This window comes from Hyla sarda, chromosome 4 (genome assembly GCF_029499605.1).
Source record: "Hyla sarda isolate aHylSar1 chromosome 4, aHylSar1.hap1, whole genome shotgun sequence".
Lineage (NCBI taxonomy): Eukaryota > Metazoa > Chordata > Amphibia > Anura > Hylidae > Hyla > Hyla sarda.
Genome location: NC_079192.1, coordinates 7,463,006 through 7,477,613, shown reverse-complemented (window position 1 = coordinate 7,477,613; position 14,608 = coordinate 7,463,006).

Here is a 14,608-nt window from a genome sequence, read left to right as displayed (position 1 = left end):
TGGTTGTCAGTAGATGCCAGATGGTATTAAAATGCACATAGAGGTTTTGGAAGCAGCAATGGCTTTTTCCAAGCGTTCCAAAAATTATCCCTTTTTTGGAAGAGCAACAGAATTGGTGATGGTGTTTCAAAATAGTAAAGAACTTAAAGGGGTACTCCGGTGGAAAACTTTTTTAAATCAACTGGTGCCAGAAAGCTAAACAGATTTGTAAATTACTTCTATTAAAAAATCTGAATACTTCCAGTACTTATTAGCTGCTGAATACTACAGAGGAAATTATTTTCTTTAGGAACTGTCCAGAGCAGCATATGTTTGCTATGGGGATTTTCTCCTACTCTGGACAGTTCTTAAAATGGACAGACATGTCAGCAGAAAACACTGTGCTCGTGATGTCAGCAGAGAGCACAGTGTTCCAAAAAGTAAAAAAAAATCCTCTGTAGTATTCAGCAGCTAATAAGTACTGTAAGATTAAGATTTTTTAATAGAAGTAATTTGCAAATCTGTTTTACTTTCTGACATCAGTTGATTTAAAAAAAAAAAAAGTTTTCCACCGGAGTACCCCTTTAACTCCTTAAGGACTGTGCCTTTTTTCACCTTAAGGACTGAGCCCTTTTTTGCAAATCTGACCACTGTCACTTTAAGCATTAATAACTCTGGGATGCTTTTACCGATTGTTTTGATTCCGAGATTGTTTTTTCGTGACATATTCTACTTTAACACAGTGGTAAATTTTTGTCGTTACTTGCATCTTTTCTTGGTGAAAAATCCACAAATTTCATGAAAATTTAGAAAATTTTGCATTTTTCTAACTTTGAAACTCTCTGCTTGTAAAGAAAATGAATCTTCCAAATAAATTATATATTGATTCACATATACAATATGTCTAATTTATGTTTGCATCATAAAGTTGACATGTTTTTACTTTTGGAAGACATCAGAGGGCTTCAAAGTTCAGCAGCAATTTTCCAATTTTTCACAACATTTTCAAAATCTGAATTTTTCAGGGACCAGTTCAATTTTGAAGTGGATTTGAAGGGCCTTCATATTAGAAATACCCCATAAATTACCCCATTCTAAAAACTGCACCCCTCCAAGTATTCAAAATGACATTCAGAAAGTGTGTTAACCCTTTTGGTGTTTCACAGGAATAGCAGCAAGGTGAAGGAGAAAATTCAAAATCTTCATTTTTTACACTAGCAAGTTCTTGTAGACCCAGTTTTTGAAATTTTACAAGGGGTAAAAGGAGAAAAAGCCCCCCCCCCAAAAAAAAAATTGTACCCCAATTTCTCTCGATTAAGGAAATACCTCATATGTGTATGTCAAGTGTTCGGCGGGCTCAGTAGAGGGCTCAGAAGGGAAGGAGAGACAATGGGATTTTGGAGAGTGAATTTTGCTAAAATGTTTTTTGGGGGGCATGTCACATTTAGGAAGCCTCTATGGTGCCAGAACAGCAGAAAACCCCACATGGCATACCATTTTGGAAACTACATCCCTCTAGGCACGAAACAAGGGGACCAGGTGTTTGATGACTTTTCGTTAAAGTTGGATGTGTAAATGAATTTTTTTTCCACTAAAATGCTGGTTTTCCTCCAACTTTTACATTTTTACAAGGGGTTATAGGAGAAAATGCCCCCAAATGTTGTAACCCCATCTCTTCTGAGTATGGAAATGCCCCATGTGTGGATGTCAAGTGCACTGCGGGTGCACTACAATGCTCAGAAGAGAAGTAGTCACATTTTGCTTTTGGAAAGCAAATTTTGCTGAAATGGTTTTTGGGGGGCATGTTGCATTTAGGAAGCCCCTATGGTGCCACAACAGCAAAAAACTCAACATGGCATACTATTTTGGAAACTACACCCCTCTAGGAACGTAACAAGGGGTACAGTGAGCCCATTTCTTCTGAGTATGGAAATACCCCATATATGGATGTAAAGTGTTCTGAGGGCGAACTACAATGCTCAGAAGAGGAGGATTGCCATTGAGCTTATGGTGAGAGAATTTGTTTGGAATGGAAGTCAGGGGCCATGTGCGTTTACAAAGTCCCCCGTGGTGCCAGAACAGTGGACCCTATTTTGGAAACTACACCACTCACAGAATTTAATAAGGGGTACAGTGAAAATTTACACCCCACTGGCATTTGACAGATCTTTTTTAAACAGTGGGCTGTGCAAATAAAAAATAAAAATTTTCATTTTCACAGACCACTGCTCAAAAAATCTGTCAGACACCTGTGGGGTGTAAATGCTCACTGAACCCCTTATTACAATACGTGAGGGGTGTAGTTTCCAAAATGGGGTCACATGTGGGGGGGGTCCACTATTCTGGCACTATGGGGGCTTTGTAAACACACATGGCCTTCAATTTTGGACACATTCTCTCTCCAGAAGCCCAATGGCGCTCCTTCTCTTCTGAGCATTGTAGTTCGCCCGTAGAGCACTTTACATCCACATATGGGTTATGTTGTTACTCAGAAGAAATAGTGCTACACATTTTGGGGGCTTTTTTCCTATTTTCCCCTATGAAAATGAAAACTGTAGGGTAACACCAGCATTTTAGTAATAACAATTTTTTTTTTTTTTCATTTTCACGTCCAACTTCAACGGAAATTTGTCAAACACCTGTGGGGTCTTAGGGCTCACTATACCCCTTGTTATATTCCATGAGGAGTGTAGTTTCCAAAATGGCGTCACATCTGGGTATTTTTTGTTTTGCTTTCATGTCAGAACCGCTGTAAAAATCACCCCTGTGCAAATCACCAATTTAGACCTCAAATGTACATGGTGCGCTCTCACTCCTGAGCCATGTTGTACACCCGCAGAGCACTTAACGCCCACATATGGGGTAGTTCTGTACTCAGGAGAAATTGCGTTACAAATTTTGGGGTCTTTTTTTCCTTTTACCGCTTGTGAAAATTAAAAGTATGGGGCAACACCAGCATGTTAGTGTAAAAATATATTTTTTTTTACGCTAACATGCTCATGTAGACCCCAACTTTACCTTTTCATAAGGGGTAAAAGGAGAAAAAGTCCCCCAAAATGTGTAATATAATTTCTCCTGAGTACGAAGATACCCCATATGTGGCCCTAAACTGTTTCCTTGAAATACGAGAGGTCTCCGAAGTGAGAGAGTGCCATGCGCATTTGAGGACTTAGTTGGGGATGTGAATCCGCCACAAAAATACCCTATGGCAGTGTTTCTCCAAACAGGGTGTCTCCAGCTATTGCAAAACTCCCACCTTGACAGTCAGTGGCTGTCTGGCAATACTGGGAGTTGTTGTTTTTCAACAGCTGGGGGCTCCGTTTTGGAAACACTTCCGTACAATACGTTTTTTTTTTTTCTTATTGGAGTGGGGGGGACTGTGTAGGGGTATGTGTATATGTAGTGTTTTACCCTTTATTATATGTTAGTGTAGTGTTTTTAGGATACATTCACACGGGCGGAGGTTTACAATGAGTTTCTCGCTGGGAGTTTGAGCTGCGGCAGAACTCTCTGTAAACCCGCCTGTGTGAATGTACCCTGTACATTCGCATGGGGGGGGGGGCAAACCTCCAGCTGTTGCAAAACTACAACTCCCAGCATGCACTGACCGACCATACATGCTGGGAGTTGTAGTTATGCAACAGCTGGAGGCACATTGGTTGCAAAACACAGAGTTTGTTACTTAACTCAGTGTTTCACAACCAGTGTGCCTCCAGCTGTTGCAAAACTAGAACTCCCAGCATGTACAGTCTCAGTGCATGCTTCGAGTTGTATTTTTGCAATAGCTGCAGGTACACTGGTTGCAAAACACTGAGTTAGGTAACAAACTCAGTTTTCACAACCAATGTGTCTCCAGCTGTTGCGAAACTGCAACAATCAGCATGCATTGACAGTTGAAGGGCATGCTGGGAGTTGTAGCTTTGCAACAGCTGGAGGCACACTGCTACAACTCACAGCATGCCCTTTGGTAGTCTCTGCATGCTGGGACAGCTGGCTGAATACTTTTTCATAGAAAAAAAAGTGCCTTTAGCTGTTGCAAAACTACAACCCCCAGCATGCACAGACTACCAAAGGGCATGCTGGGAGTTGCATTTGAAACACCAGCTGTTGCAAAACTACAACTCCCAGCATGCCCTTTGGCTGTGCATGCTGCGATTTATTGCTAAGCAACAGCAGGAAGTTAACAGGCCCCACCTCCTGCTATATCCTTCCGCTGGGACCGCCACCGCTGCTGCCCCTGTCGTCGCCACCGATCCTGAGGGGACCCCCGCTGGACCAGGGCAGGGTAGGAGACCCCAACCGGTGCCGATCGCCACCATCTTTGCCGTCCAGATCCATACACCCTCAGTCGTTAAGGACTTTAAAACGGGGGTTTATGCATACGCCTGCTGTTCTTAAGTGGTTAACTTAAGAACTTAATTTTAAAAATTTGAAAACAATCTTACAAAGTATTCCTTTTGGGAGTTACAAAAGGACCTGTAGACAATAAAGAGTTGTTGATTTTTTTTTTTTTTTGTTTGAAGACCCGCTAAACAGTAAAGAAATCAATTTTTTTATTTAAAAATTTTTAACTGAAGAAGTCAATTTTTAACATTTTGTAATTTTGAAAATAATGACCTAAAATTCTCCCTTTTGGGGCGTTGTAAAATAAAATTGATGACCACCCCCCCCCCCCCCTAGACAGCAAAAAAAGCCATTTTTTTTATTTATTTTTTATTGTAAAACAATCTACCAAAATTGTGGTGTCCCAAAATAGTAAAGAATAATAAGTTTTTGTATAAAAGGCTGTGTAGGCCTGGTTGAAAGTAGCAGCAGCAAGGGGGGTGGCAGACTGGTGGGACTAGTAGTAAACAGTGTACATTGGGTGTTAGTCAACTTGTAGTAGCCAGCATACCATACAACAGGGGCTGACAGACTGGTTAGCTGTAGTTTCCAGAATACAGCAGGAGGTAGCATGCTGGTGAGGCTGGAAGTAGCCTGGGTACATCAGGTGGCAGCCTGGTAGTACAAAGCAGATAGCAGAAGGTGGCAGACTAGTAAGGCCTGTAGGACCAGTGTACAGCAGGAGGAAGAGGACCTGTAGTTTCCAGCATACAGCAGAAGTTGGAGTTACAGTAGTATCCAGAGTACAGCAGGAGGTTGCGTACTGGTGGTTTTGTAGTGAACAGCGTTCAGCAGAAGGTGAATGAATTGTAGTACCAGTGTACAGTAGGAGGTCTGGTCAGACTAGTAGTAGCCAATGTAGAGCAGTGGTGGTAGTACTGTCTAATAAGTGGCATTGTTCATGGGAGGTTTAAATCCTCACTGATCCATGCCTGATTCATTTTAACAAATGTGAGTTTTTCCATGTTGCTGACAGACAATTTTGTTTCCTTATGGGGTGACAACACTGCACTGAACACTCTATCTGCTACACTGGAGATAAAAGAAGTGATGGACTAGTGGGGCTGTAAGTAGGTAGCATACATCAGGTGGCGTTGTATAGTTGTCAGCGTACAGCAGGATGTGGCAAAATGGTCGGCTTGTAGTAGCCAGCGGACAGCAGTGGTGGTAGCAGCACTGTCTAATTAGACAAATCCTAAAGCCGCTCTAGAAGGCTATTGTGTGTTCAATGTACACACTTTAAACTCTGTTGTCTTACATCCAGGTAGGAATACTGTGTGTGTAATTAACCCCTTAAGGATGCAGCCAATTTTGACCTTGAGAACACAGCCATTTTTGCTAATCTGACCTGTGTCAATTTTTGCATTAAAAGGGTACTCCACTGGAAAACATTTTTTTTAATTAACTGGCGCCAGAAAGTTAAAAATATTTGTAAATTACATCTATTAACAAATCTTGATAATTACAGTACTTATTAGCTGCTATTTGCTCCACAGGAAGTTTTTTTTCTTTTTAAATTTCCTTTCTGTCTGACCACAGTGTTCTCTGCTGACACCTCTGTCCATTTTAGGAACTGTCCAGAGTAGGAGAAAATCCCCATAGCAAACATATGCTGCTCTGGACAGTTCCTGACATGTGTCAGCAGAGAGCACAGAGAGGAAATTCAAAAAGAAAAGAACTTCCTCTGTGCTATACAGCAGCTGATAAGTACTTGAACGATAACATTTTTTTAATAGAAGTAATTTACAAATATGTTTACCTTTCTGGCACCAGTTGATATTTTTTTTTCCAGTGGAGTACCCCTTTAACCCCTTAAGGACTCATGACGTACCGGTATGTCATGAGTCCTTTCACTTTCTATAGCGCGGGGCCACGACATCATAGTGGGTCAGGCCCGGCCGGGACCTGTGGCTAATAGCGCGCGGCAGTGATCGCGGCGCCGCATGCTATTAACCCTTTAAACCCTTTTCAACTTTGAACGCCGCATCTAAAGTGAAAGCGAAAGCATGCCGGTTAGCTCAGGGAGCTGTTCGGGATAGCCGCGGCGAAATCGTGGCATCCCGAAAGGCTTACAAGACAGCTGGAGGGTCCCTACCTGCCTCCTCGCTGTCCGATCGCCGAATGACTGCTCCGTGCCTGAGATCCAGGCATTACCAGTCAAGCTGCAGAATCATCGATCACTGGTTTCCTATGAGAAAACAGTGAGCAATGTAAAAGATCAGTGTGTGCAGTGTTCTAGGTCCCTATGGGATAACAATGATCAGTATAAAAGATCAGTGTGTGCAGTGTTATAGGTCCCTATGGAATAACAATGATCAGTATAAAAGATCAGTGTGTGCAGTGTTATAGGTCCCTATGGGAGCTATAACTGCAAAAAAAAGTGAAAAAAAAAGTGAAAACAAAAGTGACTAAAGATCATTTAACCCCTTCCCTAATAAAAGTTTGAATCACCCCCCTTTCCCCTTAAAAAAAACTGTGTAAATAAAAATAAACATATGTGGTATTACCGCGTGCGGAAATGTCCGAATTATAAAAATATATCATAAATTAAACCGCACGGTCAATGGCGTACGGGCAAAATAATTCCAAAGTCCAAAATAGTGCATTTTTGGTCACTTTTTGTATCATGAAAAAATGAATAAAAAGTGATCAACAAGTCCGATCCACACAAAAATGGTGCCGCTAAAAACTTCAGATCACGGCGCAAAAAATTAGACCTCATACCGGCCCATACGTGGAAAAAATAAAAAAGTTATAGGGGTCAGAAGATGACAATTTTAAACGTATACATTTTCCTGCATGTAGTTATGACTTTTTCCAGAAGTACGACAAAATCAAACCTATATAAGTGGGGAACCATTTTAATCGTATGGACCTACAGAATAAAGAGAATGTATAATTTTTACCGAAAAATTTACTACGTAGAAACGGAAACCCCCAAAATTTACAAAATGGCGTTTTTTTTTTCAATTTTGTCTCACATTGATTTTTTTTTCCATTTCACCGTAGATTTTTGTGTAAAATGACTGATGTCATTACAAAGAAGAATTGGTGGCACAAAAAATAAGCTATCATATGGATTTTTAGGTGCAAAATTGAAAGGGTTATGATTTTTTAAAGGTAAGGAGGCAAAAACTAAATTGCAAAAATGGAAAAACGCTCAGTCCTTAAAGGGTTAATAACTCTGGGTTGCTTTATCTTATGAATTTGATTTTGATACAGTTTTTTTGTGACATATTCTACTTCATGTCAGTGGTAAACTTTAATCGATACTTGCATTATTTCTTTGAAATTCTCGCTTGTAAGGAAAATGGACATCCCAAATAAAGTATATATTGATTCACATATACATTATGTCTACTTTATGTTGGCATCATACATTTATAATGTTTTAACATTTTGAATCCATTAGAGGACTTCAAAGTACAGCAGCAATTTTACAAATTTTCACAAAAAAATCTACATCATAATTTTTCAGGGTCCAGTTCAGTTTGAAGTGTATTTGAGGGGCCTTTCTGTAAGAAATCCCCCATAAATGACCACATTATAGAAACTGCACCCCTTAAAGTATTCAAAATGATATTCATAAAGTTTGTTAACCCTTTAGGTATTTCACAGGAATAGCAGCAAAGTGAATGAGAAAAATCTAAATCTGAATTTTTTACACTAACATGTTCATGTAGCCCCATTTTTTTCATTTTTACAAGAGGTAAACGGAGAAGAAGCCACCAAAATTTGTAACCCTATTTCTCTCGATTAACCCCTGAACGAAGAAATTACGTATATTTACGTCCTTGGCCGTCTCCCGCGATATAACGCGGGGTCACATTTTGGAAGACCCCATTGTGACAGAATAGAATAAAAACACACATGGCAGACTATTTTGGAAACCAAACCCCTCAAGGAGCATAACAAGGGGTATAGTGAGCCTTAACATGTGATTGACAAACTAGTCATTAAAGTTGGAGGTGAAAATGAAAATTTTATTTTTTTTAACTAAAATGCTAGTGTTACCCCAAATTTTTCATTTTCACAAGGGATAACAGGAAAAAAAAAACAATATTTGTGATACCATTTCTTCTGAGTATGGAAATACCCCATGTGTGAATGTAAAGTGCTCTACGGATGAACTACAAAGCTCAGAAGAGAAGGAGCGCCATTGGGCTATTGGAGAGATAATTTGGTTGGAATGGAAGTCGGGGGCCATGTGCATTTACAAAGCCCCCCTTGGTGCCAGAACAGTGGACCCACCATATGTGACACCATTTTGGAAACTAAACCCCTCAGGGAATGTAATAAGGGGCGTTTGACAGATCTTTGAAACAGTGGGCTGTGCAAATGAAAAATTACATTTTTCATTTTCACGGATCACTGTTCCAAAAATCTGTCATACATCTGTGGGGCATAAATGCTCACTGTACCCCTTATTTCATTCTGCAAGGGGTGTAGTTTACAAAATGGGGTCACATTTGGGGGGGTCCACTGTTCTGGCAGCATGGGGGCTTTGTAAACACACATGGCCATCAATTCAAGCCAAATTCTCGCTCCCAAAAATTTTTGTCGCAGCTCAAACTTGCAGCAGGAAACTCACTGTAAACCCCGCCTGTGTGAATGTACCCTGTACATCCACCAGGGGAGTGTCAGGCAAAGCTCCAGCCTTTGCAAAACTACAAATCCCAGCATGCACAGTCTGGCCTGGCATTAAAGGGGTAATCCGGTGAAAACCTTTTTTCTTTTAACCCCTTAAGGACAATGGACGTACTCCTACGCCCCCGTTTCCGAGTCCTTAAGGACCGAGGACGTAGGAGTACGTCCTGTCCTTTCCCGACCCCCTGCCGCTAGCCGGAGGGGAGCCGGTGCCCGATGCCTGCTGAAATCGTTCAGCAGGCATCGCGGCATATCGCCCAGGGGGGTCATTATGACCCCCCATGTCGGCAATGGCCGCAGATCGCTGGACAATTCAGTCCAGCGATCTGCGGCGATTCCGGGTCAATCGGGTCTCCAGTGACCCGGTGACCCGGAATTACTGGCTGAGACGGCCCCGAACAGCCAGAGCCTTCAGGGGTGAGGATTACCGGCCGACCAATCAGGGCGCCTGCTGCGGGTGTCACTCCCGCACCCGCTCCGCCCCTCTTCCGGAGGACGTGAGCGGGTGCGGGACGTGCAACCCTGGTGCTGGGGACCCCGATCCCCGTCGTTAATGTTGGGATCGGGGCCCCAGGAGCGACGAAGGCGGCGGCGGCGGGACTGACCTGTGCGGTGATCAAGCAGCAGCAGGAGGTGAGTGACAGCCTCCTGCTGTTGCTTAGCAACAGCTCCCAGCATGCAATATGGGCATGCTGGGAGCTGTAGTTATGCAACAGGAGGAGGCAGACCACCACAACTCCCAGCATGCACTTATGGGCATGCTGGGACTTATGGCTTTGCAACAGCTGGAGGCACATTATTTCTATGGAAAAGTGTACCTTCAGCTGTTGTGTAACTACAACTCCCAGCTTGCACAAACAGCTTAAGTGCATGCTGGGAGTTGTAGTGGTGCATCTGCTGGTTGCATAACTACAACTCCCAGCATGCCCGTTGGCTGTCGGTGACTGCTGAGAGTTGTAGTTTTGCAACAGCTGAAGGCACACTGAGTTAAGTAGCAAACCAGTGTGTCTCCAGCTGTTGCATAACTACAATCCCCAGCATCCCCAGCCAAAGTAGTATGCCTCCGGCTGTTGCATAACTACAATTCCCAGCATGCCCTTCCGCTGTCCGTACATGCTGGGGGTTGTAGCTTTTGCAACAGCTGAAGGCACACTGGTTGCAAAACACTGAGTTTGTTGCCAAACTCGGTGTTTCACAACCTGTGTGTCTCCAGCTGTTGCAAAACTACAACTCCCAGCATGCACTGATAGACCGTACATGCTGGGAGTTGTAGTTTTGCAACAGCTGGATGTTCCACCCCCCCCCCCCCAATGTGAACGTACAGGGTACACTCACATGGGCGGAGGATTACAGTAAGTATCCGGCTGCAAGTTTGAGCTGCAGCAAATTTTCTGCTGCAGCTCAAGCTGCCAGCGAGAAACTACTGTGAACCCCCCGCCTGAGCGACTGTACCCTAAAAACACTACACTACACTAACACACAATAAAATAAAAAGTAAAAAAACACTACATATACACATACCCCTACAATAAAAATGAAAAATGTCTGGTACGCCACCGTTTCCAAAACGGAGCCTCCAGCTGTTGCAAAACTACAACTCCCAGCATGCACTGATAGACCGTACATGCTGGGAGTTGTAGTTTTGCAACAGCTGGATGTCCCCCCCCCCCCCAATGTGAACGTACAGGGTACACTCACATGGGCGGAGGATTACAGTAAGTATCCGGCTGCAAGTTTGAGCTGAGGCAAATTTTCTGCCGCTGCTCAAATTGCCAGCGAGAAACTACTGTGAACCCCCCGCCCGTGCGACTGTACCCTAAAAACACTACACTAACACAAAAAATAAAATAAAAAGTAAAAAACACTACATATACACATACCCCTACACAGCCCCCCTCCCCTCCCCAATAAAAATGAAAAACGTCTGGTACGCCACTGTTTCCAAAACGGAGCCTCCAGCTGTTGCAAAACAACTACTCCCAGTATTACCGGAGGCACCCTATTTGGGAATCACTGGCGTAGAATACCCCTATGTCCACCCCTATGCAATCCCTAAGTTAGGCCTCAAATGCGCATGGCGCTCTCACTTTGGAGCCCTGTCGTATTTCAAGGCAACAGTTTAGGGTCACATATGGGGTATCGCCGTACTCGGGAGAAATTGTGTTAGAAATTATGGGGGGTATTTTCTGCTATTACCCTTTTTAAAAATCAAAAATTTTTGGGAAACCAACTTTTTAGGTAAAAAATTTTTTTTTTTTTTTACATATGCAAAAGTTGTGAATCACCTGTGGGGTATTAAGGTTCACATTACCCCTTGTTATGTTCCCCGAGGGGTCTAGTTTCCAAAATGGTATGCCATGTGTTTTTTTTTTGCTGTCCTGGCACCATAGGGGCTTCCTAAATGCGGCATGCCCCCATAGCAAAATTTGCTTTCAAAAAGCCAAATGTGACTCCTTCTCTTCTGAGACCTGTAGTGCGCCAGCAGAGCACTTCTCACCCCCATATGGGGTGTTTTCTGAATTGGGAGAAATTGGGCTTCAAATTTTGGGGGGTATTTTCTGCTATTACCCTTTTTAAAAATGTAAAAATTTTGGGAAACCAAGCATTTTAGGTAAATTTTTTTTTTTTTTTTAACATATGCAAAAGTCGTGAAACACTTGTAGGGTAATAAGGTTCACTTTACCCCTTTTTACGTTCCCCGAGGGGTCTGGTTTCCAAAATGGTATGCCATGTGTTTTTTTTTGCGGTTCTGGCACCATAGGGGCTTCCTAAAGGTGACATGCCCCCCAAAAACCATTTGACGCTCCTTCCCTTCTGAGCCCTCTACTGCGCCCGCCGAACAATTAACATAGACATATGAGGTATGTGCTTACTCGAGAGAAATTGGTTTTCAAATACAAGTAAAAATTTTCTCCTTTTTACCCCTTGCAAAAATTCAAAAATTGGGTCTACAAGAACATGCGAGTGTAAAAAAGGAAGATTGTGAATTTTCTCCTTCACTTTTCTGCTATTCCTGTGAAACACCTAAAGGGTTAATACACTTATTGAATGTAATTTTGAATACTTTGGGGGGTGTAGTTTTTATAATGGGGTCATTTATGGGGTATTTCTAATATGAAGACCCTTCAAATCCACTTCAAACCTGAACTGGTCCATGAAAAATAGCGAGTTTGAAAATTTTGTGAAAAATTTCAAAATTGCTGCTGAACTTTGAAGCCCTCTGGTGTCTTCCAAAAGTAAAAACTCATAAATTTTATGATGCAAACATAAAGTAGACATATTGTATATGTGAACCCAAAAAAAAAATATTTTGAATATCCATTTTCCTTACAAGCAGAGAGCTTCAAAGTTAGAAAAATGCAAAATTTTCATTTTTTTCATCAAATTTTGGGATTTTTCACCAAGAAAGGATGCAAGTTACCATAAAGTTTTACCACTAAGTTAAAGTAGAATATGTCACGAAAAAACAATCTCGGAATCAGAATGATAACTAAAAGCTACAGAGGAAATTCCTTTCTTTTTGGAACACTGATGACATCATGAGCACAGGGCTCTCTGTTGACATCTCTGTCCATTTTAGCAACCATGCATAGCAGATGTATGCTAAGTGCAGCATGGTGGCTCAGTGGTTAGCACTGCTGCCTTGCAGTGCTGGGGACTTGGGTTCAAATCCCACTAAGGACAACAATAAGTAAAGCGCTTTTATTATTATAATAACGTCAGTAGAGAGAACTGTGCTCGTAATGTCATCAGAGAGCATTACAAAAAGAAAATAATTTCCTCTGTAGTATTCAGAAGGTAATAAGTACAGGAAGGATTAAGATTTTTTAATAGAAGTAATTTACAAATCTGTTTAACTTTCCAGAGCCAGTTGATTTAAAAGAAAAAAACTTTTTCACCGGAGTACCCCTTTAACCCTTTAGATGCCGCAACCAAAGTTGCTTGCGACATCTAAACTGAAAGTAAAACTATCCTGGCAGGTCAGCAGAACTAATCTGACTATCGCAACAGAATCGCGAGGTCCCGATCAGCTTACTGGACTACGGGAGGGTCCTAGAGCAGCAGAGCGCCGGCAACTCTGATCAATGCTATGCTATGGCATAGCATTGAACAGTGTATGCAATCAAAAGATTGCATGGTATAGCCTCCTAAGGGGGCTATAAAAAAAAGGAAAAAGTGGAAAAAAAAATAAGAGAATACATGTGAATAGCCCCCCCCCCTAATAGAAGTTTGAATCACCCCCTTTTCCTATTTTTTAAATAAAATAATTTGAGAAAAAAATAATCATATGTAGTACCACCGCATGTGTAAATGTCCGAACTATTAACATATGAGGTTAGCTAAACCGCACGGTCGATGGAGTCCAAAATTGTGAATTTTTGGTCACTTCATATACCATAAATATATTCATAAAAAGTGATCAAAAAGTCCCATCAAAACAAAAATGGTACCATTAAAAACTACAGACCATGACACAAACAATAAGTCCTTATATAGCCCCATACGGGGAAAAATTTAAAGTTATAGGGGGTCAGAAGATGACAATTTTAAACATACAAATTTTGGTGCATGTAGTTATAATTTAAGGTATCTGGGTATTTGGGTATCCTTGTAACCATATGGACCTATAGAATAAAGATAATCTGTAATTTTTACCGAAAAGTGCAATGCGCAGAAATAGAAGCCCTGAAAATTAGCAAAATGGCGTTTTTCTTTTTCATTTCACCCCATAAATCCTTTTTTTTTGTTTTGCAGCAGATTATTTTATAAAATTAGCAATGTCATCACAAAGTACAATTGGTGATGCAAAAAATAAGCCCTTATATGGGTCTGTAGGTGCAAAATTGAACACGTTATGATTTTTTGAAAATTAGGAGGAAAAAACGAAAGTGCTAATACGAAGATTGTTTTGAGTCCTTAAGGTTGAGTCCTTAAGGGGGTTAAAAAAAGCTGTTACAGATTTGGTTCCCTATATAACTAAATTATTTCCAAAATAATGTGATAATAAATATATTAAATCACTTCATTTTATTTTCATCATTTCAAAATGATTTTTTATGTGGACAGTGTAAAAAAAAATTGAAGCTTAGATAGTATAATTATTTTGTTTTTATAGTCCCCCTTATGTTTCAGCTAGCCCTCTCCTGCCCTTCATAGTTTTCCCCCTTCCATATGTATTACAACCAACAGGTGTGCAACCAATTTGCCACATAACTGGTTTGACTTTGGGAAACTCTTGAGGGTGTTGTCTAAGTGGTTCTTTAACATAGAGAGGTCAGGAAAGAATTAGTCTAGGTCTGGATGGACAAAGTCGTACACAACATGTGTCGAGACGGCGGTGGGATGCATCAGTCCACATATCAGCATGTTCCAATCAGGTACTGTATTTCAGAGCTAGAGATGTATCATCATTGTTCACTCTGACCAGAGAAGATACTATGTAGACACTGTCAGCTTATCAGAGCTGAAGATTCATCATAATTGTTCACTCTGACAAGCAAAGGAGATACTATATAGACACTGTCAGCTTATCAGAGCTGAAGTTTTATTATCATTGTTCACTCTGACAAGCAGAGAAGATACTATATAGACACTGTCA